The sequence below is a fragment of the Aegilops tauschii genome, chromosome 1 (genome assembly GCF_002575655.3).
Source record: "Aegilops tauschii subsp. strangulata cultivar AL8/78 chromosome 1, Aet v6.0, whole genome shotgun sequence".
In the NCBI taxonomy this organism is placed as follows: Eukaryota; Viridiplantae; Streptophyta; class Magnoliopsida; order Poales; family Poaceae; genus Aegilops; species Aegilops tauschii.
The window spans coordinates 67,069,565-67,084,759 of NC_053035.3; positions in this window are offsets into that span (position 1 = coordinate 67,069,565).

The window sequence follows — 15,195 nt, forward strand, 5'->3', positions numbered from 1 at the left end:
TCACGACTAATACCGCCTGGAACACCATATTGTGATGGTGTGTCCGAACATCATAATTGCACCCTATTGGATATGGTGCATACCATGATGTCTCTTATCGAATTACAACTATCGTTTATGGGTTAGGCATTAGAGACAACCGCATTCACTTTAAGTAGGGCACCACGCAATTCCGTTGAGACGACACCGTATGAACTATGGTTTAGAGAAACCTAAGCTGTCGTCTCTTAAAAGTTTAGGGCTGCGACGCTTATGTGAAAAAGTTTCAGGCTGATAAGCTCGAACCCAAAGCGGATAAATGCATCTTCATAGAATACCCAAAACAGTTGGGTATACCTCCTATTTCAGATCTGGAAGCAAAAGTGATTGTTTCTAGAAATGGGTCCTTTCCCGAGGAAAATTTTCTCTCGAAAGAATTGAGTGGGAGGATGGTGGAGACTTGATGAGGTCATTGAACCATCACTTCAACTAATGTGTAGCAGGGCACAGGAAGTTGTTCCTGTGGCACCTACACCAATTGAAGTGGAAGCTTATGATAGTGATCATGAAACTTCAGATCAAGTCACTACCAAACCTCATAGGACGACAAGGATGTGTACTACTTCAGAGTGGTACGTAATCCTGTCTTGGAAGTCATGTTGCTAGACAACAATGAACCTACGAGCTATGGAGAAGCAATGGTGGGCCCGGATTCCGACGAATGGCTTGAGGCCATAAAATTCGAGAGGATCCATGTATGAAAACAAAGTATAGACTTTGAAAGAACTACTTGATGGTCGTAAGGCTGTTGGGTACAGATGGATTTTAAAGGGAAGACAGACAATGATGGTAAGTGTCACCATTAAGAAAGCTCGACTTGTCGTTAAGATGTTTTCCGGCAAGTTCAAGGAGTTGACTGCGATGAGACTTTCTCACTCGTAGCTATGCTAAGAGTCTGTTAGAATTATATTAGCAGTTACTGCATTATTTATGAAATCTTGCAGATAGGATTTCAAAACATTGTTTCCTCGACGATTTTCTTGAGGAAAGGTTGTATGTGATACAACCAGAAGGTTTTGTCAATCCTGAAAGATGCTAACAAGTATGCAAAGCTCCAGCAATCCTTCTAAGGATTGGAGTAAGCATCTCGGAGTTGGAATGAATGCTTTGATGAGATGATCAAAGATTTTGGGTTTATACAAAGTTCATGAGAAACTTGTATTTCCAAAGAAGTGAGTGGGAGCACTACAGAATTTTTGATGAGTATATGTTGTTAACATATTGTTGATCAGAAATGATGTAGAATTTCTGGAAAGCATCCAGGGTTATTTGAAAAGTGTGTTTTAATGGAAAACCTGGATTAAGCTACTTGAACATTGAGCATCAAGATCCATAAGGATAGATCAAAAACGCTTACTAGTACTTTCAAATGAATACATACCGTGACAAGATTTTGAAGGAGTTCAAAATAGATCAGCAAAGAAGGAGTTCTTGGCTGTGTTACAAGGTGTGAGTATTGAGTAAGACTCAAGACCTGACCACGGCAGAAGAGAGAGAAAGGACGAAGGTCGTCCCCTATACTTTAGACGTAGGCTCTATAGTATGCTATGCTGTGTACCGCACCTGAAGTGTGCCTTGCCATGAGTTAGTCAAAGGGTACAATAGTGATCCGGGAATGGATCACATGACAGCGGTCAAACTTATCCTTAGTATCTAGTGGACTAAGGAATTTTCTCGACTATGGAGGTGGTAAAACAGTTCGTCGTAAAGGGTTACGTCGATGCAAACTTTGACACTAATCCGGATGACTGTGAGTAGTAAACCGGATTCGTATAGTAGAGCAGTTATTTGGAATAGCTCCAAGTAGCGCATGGTAGCTACATCTACAAGATGACATAGAGATTTGTAAAGCACACACGGATCTGAATGTTGCAGACCCGTTGACTAAAACCTCTCTCGTAAGCATAACATGATCAAACCCTAGAACTCATTGAGTGTTAATCACATGGTGATGTGGACTAGATTATTGACTCTAGTGAACTTTGTGTGTTAATCACATGGTGATGTGAACTAGATTATTGACTCTAGTGCAAGTGGGAGACTGTTGGAAATATGCCCTAGAGGCAATAATAAAATGGTTATTATTGTATTTCCTTGTTCATGATAATTGTCTGTTGTTCATGCTATAATTGTATTAACTGGAAACCGTAATACATGTGTGAATACATAGACCACAACATGTCCCTAGTAAGCCTCTAGTTGACTAGCTCGTTGATCAATAGATGGTTATGGTTTCCTGACCATGGACATTGGATGTCATTGATAACGGGATCACATCATTAGGAGAATGATGTGATGGACAAGACCCAATCCTAAGCATAGCACAAGATCGTGTAGTTCGTTTGCTAGAGCTTTTCTAATGTCAAGTATCATTTCCTTAGACCATGAGATTGTGCAACTCCCGGATACCATAGGAATGCTTTGGGTGTACCAAACGTCACAACGTAACTGGGTAGCTATAAAGGTGCACTACAGGTATCTCCGAAAGTGTCTGTTGGGTTGGCACGAATCGAGACTGGGATTTGTCACTCCGTATGACGGAGAGGTATCTCTGGGCCCACTCGGTAATGCATCATCATAGTGAGCTCAATGTGACGAAGTGTTTGGTCATGGGATCATGCATTACGGTACGAGTAAAGTGACTTGCCGGTAACGAGATTGAACAAGGTATTGGGATACCGACGATCGAATCTCGGGCAAGTAACGTACCGATTGACAAAGGGAATTGTATACGGGATTGATTGAATCCTCGACATCGTGGTTCATCCGATGAGATCATCGTGGAACATGTGGGAGCCAACATGGGTATCCAGATCCCGCTGTTGGTTATTGACCGGAGAGTCGTCTCGGTCATGTCTGCATGTCTCCCGAACCCGTAGGGTCTACACACTTAAGGTTCGGTGACGCTAGGGTTGTAGAGATATTAGTATGCGGAAATCCGAAAGTCGTTCGGAGTCCCGGATGAGATCCCGGACGTCACGAGGAGTTCCGGAATGGTCCGGAGGTAAAGATTTATATATGGGAAGTCCTATTTTGGCCACCGGAAAATGTTCGGGATTTTTCGGTATTGTACCGGGAAGGTTCTAGAAGGTTCCGAAGTGGGGCCCACCTGCATGGGGGGACCCACATGAACGTGGGTAGTGGGGGAAAGGCCCCACACCCCTGGTCAAGGCGCACCAAGATCCCACCTTAGAAGGAATAAGATCATATCCCGAAGGGATAAGATCAAGATCCCTAAAAAGGGGGGATAACAATCGGTGGGGAAGGGAAATGATGGGATTTCTTTCCCCCACCTTTGCCAACGCCCCAATGGACTTGGAGGGCAAGAAACCAGCCCCCTCCACCCCTATATATAGTGGGGAGGCGCATGGGAGCAGCACCCCAAGCCCTGGAGCCTCCCTCTCCCTCCCGTGACACATCTCCCTTCTCCCGCAGCGCTTGGCGAAGCCCTGTTGGAATCCCGCTACTTCCGCCACCACGCCGTCGTGCCACTGGATCTCCATCAACCTCTCCTTCCCCCTTGCTGGATCAAGAAGGAGGAGATGTCTTCCCAACCGTACGTGTGTTGAACGCGGAGGTGCCGTCCGTTCGGCGCTTGGTCATCGGTGATTTGGATCACGAGGAGTACGACTCCATCAACCCCGTTCACTTGAACGCTTCCGCTCGTGATCTACAAGGGTATGTAGATGCACTCTTTTCCCTCTCGTTGCTAGAAGACTCCATAGATTGTTCTTGGTGATGCGTAGAAAAATTTGAATTTCTGCTACGTTCCCCAACACCAACACCACCGGGTCATTATTCTAACCCGTTGGAAAACATGATCGCTGCAGCAGCGCGACTGGCGGCTCTTCCGGTTAAGGGTGACTCCCCAACGGCGGTCGAAACCCGCAGGGTCAGAGAACTTCTTCGGATGGCTTTGGCGCAGCAGGAGGCATATTCATATAGCCGGGACAGGATTCATTCGACCCCTCGGCAGGCAATTCGTCAAAACCGGAGTCCGAGTTGTAGCAGACACATGGCGTCGGCGACCGGCTCAAGCAACGTCCGGCGCCATGACTTTCTTGGGGGGCATGGCCCGGCACATAATGGAGCCTTTAATGTGGTAGATCAAGACAGAGCGCGTCAGGAAGCTGAGCAGGCGGCTCAGATGACGGCTTATCAGCCTTTTCCGGTTTACCCGACGGCTTCTATTGAGGCAGGCATGGCTACAAGAGCCGGAGGCGTCCCTTGCCTGGTGCCGGCTCTCCGTAACGAACGTCTGCCCAAGGATTTCAAAGGACCTAGGAAGGTACCTAATTACACGGCTGATTTACAGCCCGGAGCATGGGTTGAGAGCTACGAGATGGCTATGGAGTTGCTGGAGGTCAGCGAAGCGGCAATGGCAAAATACTTCACCATGATGTTGGATGGGACTGCCCGCACTTGATTGAAGGGACTGCCACCCAATTCCATCGGGTCATGGGCAGAGCTAAAAGCCCGGTTCATCCAAAACTTCAAAGATACATGTAGGCAATCAATGTCAATTGTGGATTTGACTAACTGCAAACAACAAGAAGGCGAGTCTACAACCCATTGGGTACGCCGGGTCAAAGAGATAATACATTCGTCTGATAAGATGGATGCCGGCTCTGCGGTCTTGATGTTGGAGCAAAATTGTCGTTTTGCACCCCTGAAGATGAAGCTTGGGCGGCTCAAGCGCGATTGCAACGATATGGGTACGCTGATGGCGGCTCTGGTCAAGTACGCCGACTCTGATAGTACCAAGGATCCCGCATCTGATGAGGAAAAGACAGGGAAGGGAAAGAAGAATGGCAACGGCAAGGGCCCTCAGCATAACCCGGCGAACCAGGGAAGTAATAAACGTAAGGCTGATGGCAGTATGGAATTTGTGGCCAACACCAATGCGCAAGGTAACAACCACCGACGTAAGGGGAGACCACCTCCCCGATCCGCCGGATCAGGCCCGACGCTTGAGCAATTGTTGAATGAGCCCTGTCCAAGGCACGATTCTAGGGAGAAGCCAGCCACTCATCTATGGAAAGACTGTGCAATCATGAAAGCTTTCAAAAATTCCAACACTTTCAATGGCAACAATGGGCAGGGCGGTGGCTCAGGCGGCGGCGGCTTTCATGGCCCGGGCGGCGGTTGAAATTCCAATTTTCAGAATTTTCAAGGTAATCAAGGGGGGTTCAACCAGCAATCTGGCCAGGGTAATCAGCAGCAGCAGGGGGGATATCAGACCAATCCAAAGCAGCTCAACAGTGGACAGTATCATGTGTTTACTACCAGTTTGTTCAAGCGAGACCAGAAGCTTCATAAAAGGGTTGTGAACGCTGTTGAGCCGGCGGTTCCACATTACTTGCGATGGTCTGAGAAACCTATTGTATGGAGTAGGGAGGATCACCCTCCCCGGGTTGATAATCCGGGTCACCTGGCTTTGGTGGTGGCTCCTTAGGTTGGTGGGTATAAATTCACTAAGGTGCTCATGGACGGGGGCAGCAGCATCAACATCCTCTATTATGAGACCTTCCGTCGTATGGGATTAACCGATACAAACCTCAGCCTGTCCAATACTGTTTTCCACGGCGTGGTGTCTGGTAAGTCGGCGTATCCAGTTGGTAAGATCGAGCTGGAAGTAGCCTTTGGAGATGAGTACAACTCCAGGGCGGAAAAACTGACTTTTGAGGTGGTCAAGATCAGAAGCCCGTACCATGCTCTAATTGGGCGGCCGGCTTACGCCAAGTTCATGGCACGGCCGTGTTATGTATATTTCCAGCTCAAGATGCCGGGTCACAACGGGACCATTACGGTTCATGGCAGCCGAAAAGTAGCTTTGGAGTGCGAGGAAGGTGACGCTACTTACACTGAATCTGTTTATGCGACAGAGGAGTTGAAGTTTTATAAGGATAATGTTGACCCGGCAGATATGACGTCTCTGAAAAAGCCAACCACGGAGCATGAGCCGGTAATGAAATTTAAGTCGGCTGATGAGACTAAGCTTGTTGACTTTGTTCCAGGTGACTCATCTAAGCAGTTCAGCATCAGTGCCAAACTGGATCCTAAATAGGAAGGGGCGCTCATCGAGTTCATCCGTGAGAACCGGGACATCTTTGCATGGAAACCTTCTGACATGCCGGGTGTACCGAGAGAGCTCGCTGAGCACACTCTTAATATTGATCCAAAATTTAAGCCAGTCAGACAATTCCTCCGTCGGTTTAATGAGGAGCGGCGGAAGGCCATTGGTGAGGAAGTAGCTCGGCTCTTGGCGGCCGGGTTTATTGTGGAAGTCTTTCATCCAGAATGGTTAGCTAACCCGGTGCTCGTACTCAAAAAGAACGGCACCTGGCGTATGTGTGTGGATTATACGGATTTAAACAAGGCTTGTCCGGCTAATCCTTTTGCTCTCCCTCGTATTGATCAAATTATTGATGCTACGGCGGGTTGTGAGCGTTTGAGTTTTTTGGATGCGTACTCTGGTTACCATCAGATCAAAATGGCTGTTAAGGACCAAGAGAAGACGGCGTTCATTACTCCTTTTGGAGCTTTCTGTTATGTGTCTATGCCTTTTGGGCTCAAGAGTGCACATGCGACTTACCAGCGTTGCGTGCAGAATTGTCTTCATAATCAGATTGGGCGCAACGTTCATGCCTATGTGGATGATATTGTGGTCAAATCCAGAGAAAAGGAGACCTTGATAGATGATCTGAGAGAGACCTTTGATAATCTCCGGGTCTACAAGATGATGCTGAACCCGGCCAAGTGTGTTTTTGGTGTTCCTGCAGGCAAGCTCTTGGGTTTTCTGGTTTCTCACAGAGGCATTGAAGCTAACCCGGAGAAGATCAAGGCAATCACCTCTCTGGCTAAGCCGGCGTGCATAAATGACGTCCAGCGTCTGGCGGGTCATATCGCTGCTTTGAGTCGATTTATAAGCCGGTTGGGCGAAAAGGCCATACCGCTGTATCAGATGATGAAGAAAACAGATGACTTTGTCCGGAGTGATGCTGCTAATGCTGCTTTTGAGGATTTGAAAAGACAGTTAGCTGAGCCGCCAGTCCTTGCTGCTCCTGTCGATAAGGAGCCCTTATTGTTGTATGTAGCCGCTAACACACGAGCCGTCAGTGTGGCCGTCGTGGTGGAGCGCAAGGAGGCGGGTAAGGAACATCCGGTTCAGCGGCCGGTTTACTACGTCAGCGAAGTACTCATTGAGTCCAAGCAACGGTATCCACATTGGCAGAAGCTTGTTTATGGGGTGTTCATGGCAAGCCGGAAGCTTAAGCATTATTTCCAGGGCCACCCCATCATTGTGGTTAGTTCTGCTCCTTTAGGAGATATCATCCAAAACAGAGAAGCCACCGGAAGAGTTGCTAAGTGGGCCATTGAACTTGGGCCTCATGATTTAAAGTATGTGCCACGCACTGCTATCAAATCTCAAGCATTGGTAGACTTCATCAACGACTGGACAGAACTGCAGATGCCTGAGGAGAGGCCAGATAACACATACTGGACTATTCACTTCGACGGGTCCAGGCAGTTGGAGGGCTCAGGGGCTGGAGTCGTTTTAGCTTCCCCTCGAGGTGACAAATTTCGTTATGTGCTACGGTTGATGTTTCCCTGTACTAACAATGCAGCTGAGTATGAGGCCTTGCTCCATGGTCTTCGGATGGCTAAGGAGATGAGCTTAAGTCGGGTGAGATGCTTTGGTGACTCAGATTTGGTGGCTCAACTGGTATCAGGCAAGTGGGATTCCAAGGACCCCCTCATGGCGGCTTATCGCCGTGAAGTTGATGCCATCGCCGGGCATTTTCAGGGTTATCAAGTGGAGCACATTGACCGCAGAAAGAACGAGGCGGCTGATGCCTTAAGCCGGCTGGGCTCTCAGCGTAAGCCGGTGCCACCTAATACTTTCTTGGATATTCTGCATAACCCTTCTGTCAAGTTGCCTATAGAGGAAGACTTGGCTGTTCCTAACCCAGAAGCACAGTTGGTGGCGGCTCTTCACGTTATCCCAGATTGGACAGTGCCATACTTGGCTTACATGACCCGGGGACTTGCCTGAGGATGAAACTTTGGCTAGACAGATAACCCGGCGGTCTAAGTCAATGATAATTATCAATGGTGAGCTGCATCATCGCAGTGTTACTGGAGCTTTTCAGCGTTGTGTTTCCCCTGAGGAGGGTCAAGAAATTTTATGAGAGGTTCACGAGGGGGATTGTGGCCATCATGCCGGCTCAAAATCCCTTGTGGCGAAGGCTTTTCGTCGTGGTTTTTATTGGCTAACGGCTCATGCTGACGCAGAGGACTTAGTCAGTAAATGTGACGGTTGTCAGAAGTTCTCAAGACGTGCTCACGTGCCGGCTCAAGAGTTGAGAATGATTCCAATCACTTGGCCGTTTGCAGTCTGGGGGCTTGATATGGTTGGGCCTTTCAAAAGGTCCAAGGATAAGAAGACCCACCTCTTGGTGGCGGTGGACAAGTTCACAAAGTGGGTTGAGGCAGAGCCAGTTAGTAAGTGTGACGCAGCCACGGCGGTTCAGTTCATGAAAAAGGTGATATTTCGCTTTGGTTTTCCACACAGCATTATAACTGACAATGGTACCAATCTGTCCAAAGGCGCCATGGAAGAATTTTGCCAACGAGAGCATATTCGGCTTGATGTTTCATCAGTAGCTCACCCCCAATCCAATGGTCAAGCTGAGAGAGCCAATCAGGAAATCTTGAAAGGCATCAAGCCCCGGCTTTTGGTCCCTTTACAACGGACGCCGGGTTGTCGGGTGGAGGAGTTACCTTCTGTGTTATGGAGCATCAATACTACTCCTAACAGGTCTACGGGTTACATGCCTTTCTTCATGGTCTACGGAGCTGAGGCGGTTCTCCCTAGCGACATCCGTCATGACTCGCCTCGAGTGGCGGCTTATGTCGAGGCGGACAATGAGCAAGCGCGTCAAGATGCTCTTGACTTGTTGGACGAACAACGTGACGTAGCAGCAGCTCGCTCGGCGATTTACCAACAAGACCTGCGCCGCTATCACAGCCGCCGGGTTAAGTCCAGGACCTTTCAGGAAGGTGATTTGGTGCTCCGGCTCATCCAGGATCAAATAGATGCACACAAGCTATCCCCACCTTGGGAAGGGCCCTTTGTGGTCAGCAAAAACTTGCACAACGGGTCATACTACCTCATCGATATTCAAGAGCACAAAGATTCACGTAAGTCGGAGGAGGAGACCCGCCGGCCGTGGAATATAGCTCAGCTTCGGCCTTATTACACCTGAGCCACCGGCTCTCGTAATGTATATATTTCTATAGCCATGTATATATTATGATGAATAATAAAGCAGGACCTCTGTCCTTTTTCCCCTCCAAAGGTAAATGTGTCATTATTATTTTCATTATGATATCACATGATCACTTGGAGGCTGATCCGGCTTATGATCGTATTCGAATCTAGCCGTTAAATATATGATCACTTGGGGGCTTCCTGTTCAAACATAGGTCGTATTCGAACCAAAGAGAACATAGCTGTCGATACCCACTTGATTAGCATATTGCCGAGCTCACTGGGGAGTTTCTTGATCATATTTGAATCATAGCTCAACCCCCTTTGGGAACCGACGTGGATCGTATTCGAATCAGTGTCGTTAAACAACTTTCAAGGTCATTTGGGGGCTTCCTGTTCAAACATAGGTCGTATTCGAACCAAAGAGAACATAGCTATCGGTACCCTCTTGATCGGCAACGCCAAAAGCCACTGGGGGCTATATGATCGTATTCGAATCTTAGCTTAACCCCTTTGGGACGGTTCTCTGGTCATATTCGAATCAGAAGCCTCCAAATTTTTGAAGTCTCTTTGTTGCAAACAAGTTCTTTTGATTATATCTAAAGTGTTCAAGGGTGGTTTCTACTCCACCGGCTTAACTTTGGTCAATAAAGTTGATCACACATGATAAGCATCATGTTACGTAGTGGGGTTTTTACTCATTATTCGGATTACATAAACCGGAGGTGTACTTGAAGGATCACAAGTATGCTGTTATGGTTGTCTCAAGGATATAACGGAGAAACAGTTTGTTATGATTCCGGGTTATATGTAAAGTGTATGACTTTCCATGCGGTAAGCCGCCAAGGGACTTGTGATTTGTTTTTCTATGCAGGACAATTAAAGACAGCTCTTTAAACATAAGGAAAACAGAGGATCAAGCATAACCTGGAAGAATATAAAAGGGCAGCTTAAACAATGTTGAGCGCTACACACGTGCGCGATGGCACGACAAAATTAAGTGTTTGTCCTACTCTATTACATGACTCCCCGAGTCCAAAAGGTGAGGCATCGTCTTTTAAGACATAACATGAGCCACCTGCGAGATCAAGGGCGTTGTTGGCCTGAGGTTTCCGGGTCATCCCTCTCCGCTCCTCCGGCTGTTTCCATGACCTGGAAGGTTGATGATTTCCAGTCAATGCCACTCAAGGCTTCAAATTGAGCCTCATCATCAATTAACCCGGCCGGGTCAACTTCAGGGGCGAAGGTATGCTTACGAGTTGGAGGCATCAGGCTGACTCCTTCATAGCGTGGTGTTGGGATTCTCTGATTCTCCGCGTCATAGCCCGGTTGATATTTGGTAAGATGTGACGCCCCCGATTTGACCGTACACTAATCATGCACGCAAATGTGTACGATCAAGATCAGGGACTCACGGGAAGATATCACAACACAACTCTAAAACATAAATAAGTCATACAAGCATCATAATACAAGCCAGGGGCCTCGAGGGCTCGAATACAAGTGCTCGATCACAGACGAGTCAGCGGAAGCAACAATATCTGAGTACAGACATAAGTTAAACAAGTTTGCCTTAAGAAGGCTAGCACAAACTGGGATACAGATCGAACGAGGCGCAGGCCTCCTGCCTGGGATCCTCCTAACTACTCCTGGTCGTCGTCAGCGGGCTGCACGTAGTAGTAGGCTCCTCCAGTGCCGTAGGAGTCGTCGTCGACGGTGGCGTCTGGCTCCTGGACTCCAGCATCTGGTTGCGACAACCAGGTAGAAAGGAAAGGGGGAAAAGAGGGAGAGAAGCAACCGTGAGTACTCATCCAAAGTACTCGCAAGCAAGGAGCTACACTACATATGCAAGGGTATATGTGTAAAGGGGCATATCAGTGGGCTGAACTGCAGAATGCCAGAATAAGAGTGGGATAGCTAATCCCGTCGAAGACTACGCTTCTGGCAGCCTCCATCTTGCAGCATGTAGAAGAGAGTAGATTGAAGTCCTCCAAGTAGCATAGCATAATCCTACCCAGCGATCCCCTCCTCGTCGCCCTGTTAGAGAGCGACCACCGGGTTGTATCTGGCACTTGGAAGGGTGTATTTTATTCAGTATCTGGTTCTAGTTGTCATAAGGTCAAGGTACAACTCCGGGTCGTCCTTTTACCGAGGGACACGGCTATTCGAATAGATAAACTTCCCTGCAGGGGTGCACCACATAACCCAACACGCTCGATCCCATTTGGCCGGACACACTTTTCTGGGTCATGCCCGGCCTCGGAAGATCAACACGTCGCAGCCCTACCTAGGCTCAACAGAGAGGTCAACACGCCGGTCTAAATCCTATGCGCGCAGGGGTCTGGGCCCATCGCCCATTGCACACCTGCACGTTGCGAGGGCGGCCGGAAGCAGACCTAGCCTAGTGGCATTCCAGTCCAATCCGGCGCGCGCCGCTCCGTCGCTGACGTCAAAAAGAGCTTCGTCTGATACCACGACGCCGGGATACCCATAACTACTCCCGCGTAGATGGCTAGTGCGTATAGACCAAATGGCCAGACTCAGATCAAATACCAAGATCTCGTTAAGCGTGTTAAGTATCCGCGAACGTCGACCAGGGCCAGGCCCACCTCTCACCTAGGCGGTCTCAACCTGCCCTGTCGCTCCGCCACAAAGATCCACTTGCGGGTACTCCTGCGAGCCGACCCGACTTTAGTCATCACATGTGTCATGTATATAGTATAAAGTATATACCCGTGATCACCGCCCAGGTGATCACGGCCCGATAGTATAGCACAGCAGACGGACAAGAATGTAGGGCCACTGGTGGAAAACTAGCATCCTATACTAAGCATGTAGGATTGCAGGTAAAGGTAACAACAGTAGTAGCAAGGATAGGCTATGCATCAGGATAGGATATCGGAAAGCAGTAACATGCTACACTACTCTAATGCAAGCAGTATAGAGAAGAATAGGCGATATCTGGTGATCAAGGGGGGGGGGCTTGCCTGGCTGCTCTGGCAAGTAGGAGGGGTCGTCAACTCCGTAGTCGAACTGGGCAGCAGCAGCGTCGGTCTCGTAGTCTACCGGAGAGAAGAGGGGGGAAGAAACAGTAAATACAATGCAAACATAAGCATGACGATGCGTGACATGACAATGAACAGTGCGAGGTGTGTCCTATAGGGGGTTCGTCCCGAGATTTAGGAGGTAGATGGAAATAGTGCAGGATATTCATCACGCAGGCGATCCTCGCGTTCCCAAGTGGCCTCATCCTCAGAATGGTGCGACCACTGGACTTTGAGAAACTTGATCGCCTTCTGACGTGTGCGGCGTTCAGCTTGGTCGAGAATGCGGACCGGATTCTCCTTATAGGAGAGGTCCTGCTGCAATTCGAGCACTTCATGATCCATTGCTCGAATTGGGTCCTTGAAGCAACGGCGGAGCTGTGACACATGGAACACATCGTGAACCTGAGAAAGGTTCGGCGGAAGCTCCAGTTGGTATGCCACTTTTCCACGCCTTTCGAGAATAGTGAATGGGCCAATATATCGAGGAGCTAGTTTGCCCTTGATTCCGAAGCGGTGAGCACCCTTCATTGGTGTGACTCGAAGATAAGCCTTTTCGCCAGGTTGATAGACCATGTCTTTATGATGACGGTCATACTGACTCTTCTGACATGACTGGGCAGTCTTGAGATTCTCATGAATAATGCGGACTTGTTCTTCGGCATGTTGGATAATATCCGGACCGAAGAGTGGACGTTCCCTTGTTTCTGACCAGTTCAGAGGGGTTCGGCACTTTCGTCCATATAACACTTCGAAGGGGGCCATCTTCAGACTAGCTTGATAGTTATTATTATAAGAGAACTCAGCATACGGGAGAGATTCCTCCCATTTCTTGCCGAAGGAAATAACACAAGCTCGAAGCATATCTTCGAGAACTTGGTTGACGTGTTCAACTTGCCCCTGCGACTGAGGATGAAACGCAGTACTGAATGATAGGTGAGTTCCCATAGCTTCTTGGAAACTTGCCCAGAATCTTGAAGTGAATAAGCTGCCACGGTCTGAGCTGATAACCAATGGAATACCGTGGAGTGAAACAATCCTGGACATATAGAGTGTTGCCAGCTGACTAGCAGTGATCGTTTCTTTGACCGCCAGAATGTGCAACTTTGGAAAGCCGGTCAATGACGACAAGAATAGCATCATTACCTTTCTGTGATTTGGGAAATCCAGTGACGAAGTCCATCTCAACATGGTCCCATTTCCATTCAGGAATAGAGATAGGTTGCAGAGTTCCAGCAGGCCTTTGATGTTCTGCTTTGATATGACGGCAAACGTCACACTCAGCAACATAACGAGCAATGTCTTGCTTCATATTAGACCACCAGAATCTCTGACGGATGTCTTGGTACATCTTTGTACTACCAGGATGGATACATAGGGGCGTATCATGAGCTTCTTTCATAACTTCCTGTGTCATATCCAGGTTTTTCTCTGCACATGGCACCACTAGGCGGCCCTTGAAGTATAAAGTGCCATCTTCAGCAATAGTGAAGAATGAGGGCTTTCCTTCTGCGAGGTAGCGCTTAATCTTGTGGGCTTCAGAGTCATACTTCTGTAGCCTTTTGATGCTGTCCACGAGATCTGGTTTAGCAACTAGGGTATTGAGGGAACCCTGGGTAACAACGTGGAGGTTCACCTTGCCAAACTCCTTAGGAGGGGGAGCGAGTGCACCCGGAGGAACAATATGGAGGTTCAGCTTCCTGAATTCTTCAACAAGCAAGGGCTGAACTTTGTGAACCTGGAGGTGGTTGCAGTAAGACTTGCGGCTCAAGGCATCAGCCATTACATTAGCCTTGCCTGGCGTATAGGAAATACCCAAGTCAAAGTCTGCAACAAGCTCCATCCATCTCTGCTGACGGAGGTTCAGGTCTGGCTGAGTAAACAGATACTTCAGACTTTGGTGGTCAGTGAAGATCTCGCAACGATTACCGAGAAGGTAATGTCGCCACTGCTTCAGCGCATGAATGACAGCAGCAAGTTCGAGGTCGTGAACTGGGTAGTTCTCTTCGTGAGGGCGCAATTGCCGAGAGGCATAAGCAATCACTTTGCGGTCTTGCATTAGGACACAGCCTAATCCTTGACGGGAAGCATCGCAGTAAATGACGAAGTCCTTCTTAGTATCAGGTGGAGCTAGAACTGGGGCAGAAGTCAACTTGTCTTTGAGTGCCTGGAAACTTTCTTGACATTTGTCTGTCCATTGGAACTTGACGCCCTTATGCAACAGGTTAGTCAGAGGCCTGGCGATCTTGGAGAAGTTCTCGACGAATCGACGGCAATAGCTGGCGAGACCGAGAAAACTTTTGACTTGCTTAATGTTCTTGGGAGGAGTCAAATCAAGGATAGCCTGGACTCGTTCAGGGTTGACGGCAATACCATCCTTAGAGATGACATGCCCAAGATAGGTTACTTCCGGTAGCCAGAATTCACATTTGGAGAACTTGGCATATAGTTGATGCTCTCGTAGCTTTTCCAGCACAAGTCGAAGATGTTCAGCATGTTCTTCTTCGTTCTTTGAAAATACCAGGATATCATCCAGATAAACCACAACGAACTTGTCGAGGTAATCCATGAATATATAGTTCATCAGACGAGAGAAGGTGGCTGGAGCATTGGTTAAACCGAAAGACATGACGGTGTACTCGTATGAACCATATCGAGTCACGAAGGCGGTCTTTGGGATATCCTCTTCGCGAACATGGATCTGGTGGTAACCCAACCTCAAGTCGAGCTTAGAGAACACTGACGAACCCGCCAGTTGATCATACAGATCATTGATCCGAGGAAGAGGGTATTTATTCTGAATGGTAGCTTGGTTTATAGGATGGTAGTCTTGAACTA